Below are 7769 nucleotides of genomic sequence, written 5' to 3' on the forward strand. Positions count from 1 at the left end.
TAGTCGTTTCGGTGAAGAGGCAACAACCTAATCTCAAAATAGAGATCATAAGTGAATCCAAGGCAATTGAGAAAGCCTCAGAACTCATTGCAGATTTGTTCATTATTCTGGTACTTTTTGTCGCCTAATTTTAGTTTTAACTGTGGTATGCTATAAGTGTATGTTTGACATTGTAACATTTCAGTCTATCTGTAATCTGGAATAGAAACAAAAGTGGATCATTGGTATTTATTGGTATTCTTGAGTGCTTGTATATCGTTTGATCTCTGGTTTGATTTGTTCCCTACAAGTAAAAATGTAGTGATACTCTAAAAATACGATAATTATTGGTGAGGTAATTAGAAGAAATGTAAATCTCACATTTCACTACACATCTTTTTTTCCAAATAGTTAGACTTAATTTGAAGGATACTAACCTTTTAATATTCGTGGTTGTTAGAAAAAGTAGGATCAAACATCTAAGTATTAGATGCTAAGAAAACTTTGGATAAAGGTTTGAGTATTAGATGTCAACTATTTAAACCAACCAGTGAGGATCATAGCAGTTGACATTGGACATCTATGTTTAATTTGTTTTGTTAAATCAGTTTTTAAAAAACTATAAAATTAATATATTTTAATGTGATATATTTTACTAGGCAAAAGATACTTCTCGGACCCATTTGAATGGAAGAAGTTTGAGGAAGTTATGTAAGTAAGCAATCTTAAAATATATATTGCTAATTTTTAGCATACGATTGATTGTATCAATTATAGCCAAATAATACTTATCATATTAACATAATTCGTATTAAAGACATAAAAAGATCCTCCACAATATAAGATAAATAGATTTCTCTTTTTTCTCAAATCAATTACTCAAAAAACGCTTGAAATCATTGTCTAAGAAAAGTTCCTTTTTATTTCCAGATTATTCCTCTTTAATTTTCTATTTATCTCAACGAAATTATTTTTGTCCTTACCTTTTTCTAGTTTTTATTTTTATTTTTTTATTTATAGACAAAAAAATTGTTTCCTTTTTTGGAGTTAAATTTGGATATTGCACATATTATTTTGACATTTTACAAATTTAATTTTTGGTGCTTATCTTTTTTCTATTTAAATGGTATATGGGATATCATATATTTGCGGTATACAAATATACTGCACATATATTATAATATATTTTGTTTATTTACATGTCTTGTATTGTGTGTGTGTGTGTATATATATATAATGTAGAATATTTACATTATATAAAACTGTCACGATAATAATATACTTGAAATATAAAGGTAAATGTATAAAAAAAATTGTCCAGCATAAAAATGAAATATGAAGAAAATTAATTATCAAAAAATTCCCTCGGTGGACCTCATTAAAGAGGAGGAAAATCTTTGAGATATTTTCTTTTCATAATTTTTGAGAAATTTGAATAACTGCTTATTTATGGAAGAAAGACAAAATAGGAAACGCATTAAAAGGTGTATTGATGGAAATGAATGAGGTTTACTAAACGTTTAAATTGGGTTTACTATGGTACTTTTTTTTTTTTCCCATTCAAAATGATATATTTGTTATAAAATCTACACCATTGTTACATTTAAAAAGATATGTTATTTTTGTATATAACTTTTATTGAGGGAAAGTCACACAAATACAACTTTTTCAAATGGTAATTAAAAAGATTACAACTACTTTTAAAAAATTACATAAATACAACTTATTCAAAATTTTAACTTCTTAATTACAAAAATACAACTTTTTAAATATCAATAATACTTAATTTTAGGAGTTACTACCATTAATGCATATCCACTTTTTATTTTCTCTTTCTTTCAAAATCATTAGAATGTAATTTTTCAAATAAACATAACAAAATCAACTTTAAATACCAAATTCTATCTACCGTTTTAAAAAGACCTTTTTTTCTTCGTTTCCTCCTTCTTCTTTTTTTTTTAATTTCACTTGATGATGATTCAATTATTTTTTTGTGACTAAAAGAAATTATTTGAATATATTAATATTAAGAAAAGTACATGAAAAGATATGATAGAAATGTACTTGAAAATATACCTTAGAAAGTATATGGTATATTCAAATTGGTATATTAAACTGAAAAGATGATAATAAAATGTTTGTGAATATAATAGTAGAAATTAGTATATTTAAGTTTGTATATTATATATAGTACATAATATAATAATATTATTTGTGTATATAGTATATAATATTACTATATATCTAATATATGAATATATTACTCTATGTGCCAACCAATTGTACTCTACAATAATATATAAAGTATACAATATACAATATATAGATAGAATAATATAATTACTTATGGATTACCACTAAAATAGGATCTTAATTAATAATTGACACCCCATCCCATTAAAGGCTTCCTTTCTGCCATCACATATTTACTATTCAATCTTTTTCTCTCTCTTCCATGAAATAGGAAAATTAAATCAATTAAATTTATACTTGTATATATTATTAATATAATAAAAAATATATGCCTAATATATACAATAATGTATGTGGTCAAAGATATATATATATATATATATATATATAATACTTTTAGTTTAATATACATAAAAAATTATTTTATATATAGTATATACTAGTTAATATACATAAAAAAATAATATTATATATAGTATATAATAGTGAAATATACGTATATATAAGTACAAGAATATATATACTTGTTCAAGGAATTGTATAATATATATCATATAAACAGTAGTATACTATTTTATGGATTAATGATAGCAGAGTATATTGGGATGTTTAGAAAAGTAATTAATGTGTTTTGATATGTATTTAATTTGGTTATCGCTAATATAGGAAACTCCTTATTATTAGCCTTTTATTCATCGCAATTTTTTATTTTATTTATGGTATAAAATTATACATATACCCTAAATATAGAGTATATATTGTAGATTATGTAGTTTAGTTAATAGTTGTAGATTATGAATTTTTTTACTTATTTACTTGTATTTATGTAACTTCCCTTTTTATTAACTGATCTAAAGGGTAAAAAGGAAAAGTCACACAAATACAACATTTTCAAATGGTAATTAAAAAGATTATAACTACTTTCAAAAAATCACATAAATACAATTTATTCAAAATTTTAACTTCTTAATTACAAAAATACAACTTTTTACATTCCTAAAATATCAATAATACTTAACTTTAGGAGTTACTACCATTAATGCATATCCACCTTTTACTTTCTCTTTCTTTCAAAATCATTAGAATGTAATTTTTCAAATAAACATAACAAAATCAACTTCAAATACCATATTCTATCTACCCTTTTAAAAAGACTTTTTTTTTTCTTTTGTTTCCTCCTTTTTATTCTTCTTTTTTAATTTCACTTGATGATGAGTCAATTATTTTTTTGTGACTAAAAGAAATTATTTGAATATATTAATATTAAGAAAAGTACATGAAAAGATATGATATATGGAAATATGGTATAAGAAATGTACATGAAAATATACCTTAGAAAATATATGGTATATTCAAATTGGTATATTAAACTCAAAAGATGGTAACAAAATATTTGTGAATATAATAGTTTAGTATATTTAAGTTTGTATATTATATATAGTAAATAATATAATAATATTATTTGTGTATATAGTATATAATATTACGATATACCTAATATATGAATATATTACTTTATGTGCCAATTAATTGTACTCTACAATAACATATAAAGTATACAATATACAATATATAGATAAAATAATATAATTACTTATGGATTATCACTAAAATAGGATCTTAATTAATAATTGACACCCCATCCCATTAAACAAGGCTTCCTTTCTGCCATCACATATTTACTATTCAATTTTTTTCTCTCTCTTCCATCAAATAGGAAAATTAACTCAATTAAATTTATATTTGTATATATTTAATATAATAAACAATATATGCCTAACATATACAATAATGTATGTGGTCAAAGATATATATATATATATACTTTTTGTTTAATATACATAAGAAAATATTTTATATATAGTATATATTAGTTAATATACATAAAAAATAATATTATATATTTTATATAATAGTGAAATATACGTATATATAAGTACAAATATATATATACTTGTTCAAAGAATTGTATAATATATATCATATAAACAGTATTATACTATTTTATGGATTAATGCTAGCTGAGTATATTGGGATGTTTAGAAAAGTAATTAATGTGTTTTGATATGTATTTAATTTGGTTATCACTAATATAGGAAACTCCTTATTATTAGCCTTTTATTCATAGCAACATTTTTTTATCTATGGTATAAAATTGTACATATACCCTAAATATAGAGTATATATTGTAGATTATGTAATTTAATTAATAATTGTAAATTATAAAATATTTTACTTATTTACTTGTATTTATGTAACTTTCCCGGGTAATCTCAAGAACTTTAGCTAAGCCCAAATTCCTTGTAACAGGCTGATGAGAAACAAACAAATACAGCCCAATGTCCAACAACTTTCTGTCTTAAATTCTTTCGTGCAATTCGCAGGAATGGCCCTTATTCGGGGTGGTCTTTAATTTTTGGCCCTCAAATCCGGGCTTTTTTTGTCCTTCGCCTAGAATACCCTGAGTTTTGCTCGAACTTCGCCGCATAAAAAAAAAAAAAAAAATTCACAAGGCAAGGCTTTTGAAAAAGTCTGCCTTATGCGGCATAGGTTGTCTTAAGGCATAACTAAAGTTCTGCCGGATCCGGCAGAGGTTGTCTTATAAGGCAGACTTTTAGTTATGCCAAGGCAACCTCTGCCGAAGACGACATAGGTTGTCTTAAGGTATAACTAAAATTATGCCGGATCCGGCATAAGTTGTTTTATAAGGCAGATTTTTAGTCATGCCTTAACGCAAAGTTATGTCGCATAAGGCAGACTTTTCCCAAAGCCTTGCCTTGCGATTTTTTTTTTTAATTAACTGAGCGGGGGTTCGAACCCAGAATCTCGGGGTATTTTCGGCCACTTTTAAGCGAAGGACATAAATTAAAGACCAGCAATTGAGGGGGAAAAAATTAAAGACCACCCCAAAAGAAGGAAAATCCGCGCAAAAAAAAATAAAAATGAATTGTTTCTAAAAGCCTTCATTGTCAACTTCCTCCACGAGATCACTTTGTGTAGCACGTTCTTGTTTTTTCCTTTTACCTAGTGGAAACAGAATCATATCCAATTGCAAGCTGGATCAGGATCATCAAGTTGCTAGAAGAATTGTGCATATGATTTCTGCTTGGACGTATGATGGATCTGGATCACCAATTCCATTTTGCAAAAATAAAATAAAATTGGCAGTATATAAAATAAAAAAGAGCGATTGAGAAAAAGTGACATCGTTTAGTTTAGATGGGCAAAGTTAAGCCAGTCAATTAACGCTAAGGGCATATTTGATACCAAATTTGTTCTATTTCTCAAAATTGAAGTTCAAATGTGATCCAATCAATCAACATAAGGATATATCTGAGACCAACTTCAAACCGTGACAAATTTATTTTATTTCCCACAATTAAGTTGCATATTTAACCCCTTTCCGTTTTATTAAAGCACATGTTCATACATTAAACCAGCAATGGACGTCGGGATGTAGTATTGGGGTAGCTAGCAGGTGCGGGTGCACCACACCCTAGGCTTGAACTACATATATAATTATACTAATTAGTTTGTACATGCTAGTAGAAAATAGCAGCGATCGCAATGATATTCCACATAAAAATTTAAAATCGCAATTCGCCTTTGGATTCAACTAGTCAAATAATTCTGCAGGAATTTTGTCTGCCTCCCTGTTTTATCATGTTCCAAAATCGTTGAAATACATTAATCCTTGTGCTTCCACAATCTACTCCGTTCTCAACTTCTCCATTCCTAATTTGTGAGCAAGAAATTTTCCTAGAAGCTCTAGCATTTTGTTTGTACACACCTCCCAAGCACTTACTATAAAAAGGAGAATTCAGAATAGCTGAAGTAGTGGGAGAAGATGACTCAGCCGATGCTTCGACGAGGGCGCGATTTAGTTGTTTGGCAACAGCTTGAAGCTCAAAGGAATCGTAGAGATCACTGCCATTGTGTTGATGGCTAAATCTGAACAGTGGGCTAAGAATACATGCCGGAGTAGCCGTTGCCATATTTCATTTGTTTCTTTGTTGACATGATCTTCACCAACTATAGGGATTTTTATATATAGGGAGTAATAAATAACGGACTTCACAAAGAAATACTTCATTGATTTTCACGCTTTATTTTGACACTTCCATTAGTTGCTAATAATCTAGCCTTTGGGAATTGGGATAATACATTATCAACCAAACGTTAATCTCAACGAATTAGTAATTGGGTCTACTATATGAATTCATCTTAGTTTGTGATGTACATGATTTAGTACGAGTCTTAGGGGTGGAACTAGGCCAATTTTCAACATAAAATTATATTGTACATACAAAGTTGAAATAAATTTATGTATGTATAGCAAATGTTAAATCCTATTCTCTTTATATTTGACTCCTCTTAAAATTTTTGGCTTCCTCACTAACTAGTTGTGTCAGTTTGACTTAGGTTTAGGTTTAAGACGGGGATTTTAAAATTTTACTTTCTATCAAAAGTGATTTTTACTTTGCATTGTTTTTCACACAAATAGCTTATTGTATACACACGACATTTTTTGAAAAAGAATAGTACTATTATTTACGTATATATAGAATAACGCACCTAATTTTTTCGTGGAGCTGCCGGAAATGACACTATAGATTCATTAATCAGACTATTTTAGGTTGTCACCTACAACAACTAGATCTGCTTGTTCTTGAGACGCGTTAATGTTTGCAAAACTGATACTACTTACTTAAGTAATTTAGGCAGAGTTTTTTTGGGTCCATTGATAACATTTTGAAATGTTCTATGTAGTATTCTACTAGAAATAGTATTTCACATAGTTTCCAGAATCAATTGGGAAATAATTTAATTTGTCTTTTCAGAATCAATTGGGAAATAATTTTTTGTCAAGGATGACAAGAAAAGAAAAGAAAATTCCTACCATTACGAACTTGCAGTATTTAAGGGATTCATTGCACCAAGGTTCGAATTAGTGACTGCATCTAACTCACAAATCACAAGGTAATGCGACCTACAAAAAATGGATAATAATGTAATTGCGGTGAACGTGGATCGAACACGTGACCTTCAGATCTTCAGTCTGACGCTCTCCCAACTGAGCTATCCCCGCTTTGTCTCTAAGTTCTGCTAATTTCATAAAGAAAATAGTGTATTTTTCATTTGTAGTGGATTTTCATTGTTTATCTTCCTTTTGACATTTAGGGTGTGTTTAAGTGATTTATTTTTTTAGTGTTCGGTAAGTAAACGAAAAATATTTTGACCAACTAAATATGGAAAAAAAAATGAAAAATATTTTCCTCCATACCAAACACAAAGGAGTTCCTTTTACACACTTTTCAAGTTAAGAATATGAGTCTCGAATGCACCTATTGGAGTTAATTAGGGGTCATTTGATTAATGGTGTAGAAATAAGTAGCTTCAGAATAAAATTTTGTATAACATAACTAATACAATGTTTGATTGATAATATTAAATAATATCGACTCTAAATATGTGACAATCTATATAATATTTTATGTAAGATAAAATTTGAAATAAAAATAAGTATATTAGTAAAGTAGAGATTAAGATATTTAAAGACAAAAAAGTGTTCTTTTAAAATAAGTAGTTCATATATA

General features: G+C 27.4%; 1 non-coding gene across 1 annotated transcript; it reads right to left on the bottom strand.

Annotated features, from left to right (window-relative positions):
- Positions 1–7188: 7188 nt before the first annotated feature.
- On the bottom strand, positions 7189–7261 carry TRNAF-GAA (transfer RNA phenylalanine (anticodon GAA)). Its single transcript has one exon. It is a non-coding gene; the product is annotated as a tRNA-Phe (tRNA).
- Positions 7262–7769: the final 508 nt, after the last annotated feature.

The sequence above is a fragment of the Lycium ferocissimum genome, chromosome 4 (genome assembly GCF_029784015.1).
Source record: "Lycium ferocissimum isolate CSIRO_LF1 chromosome 4, AGI_CSIRO_Lferr_CH_V1, whole genome shotgun sequence".
NCBI lineage: Eukaryota > Viridiplantae > Streptophyta > Magnoliopsida > Solanales > Solanaceae > Lycium > Lycium ferocissimum.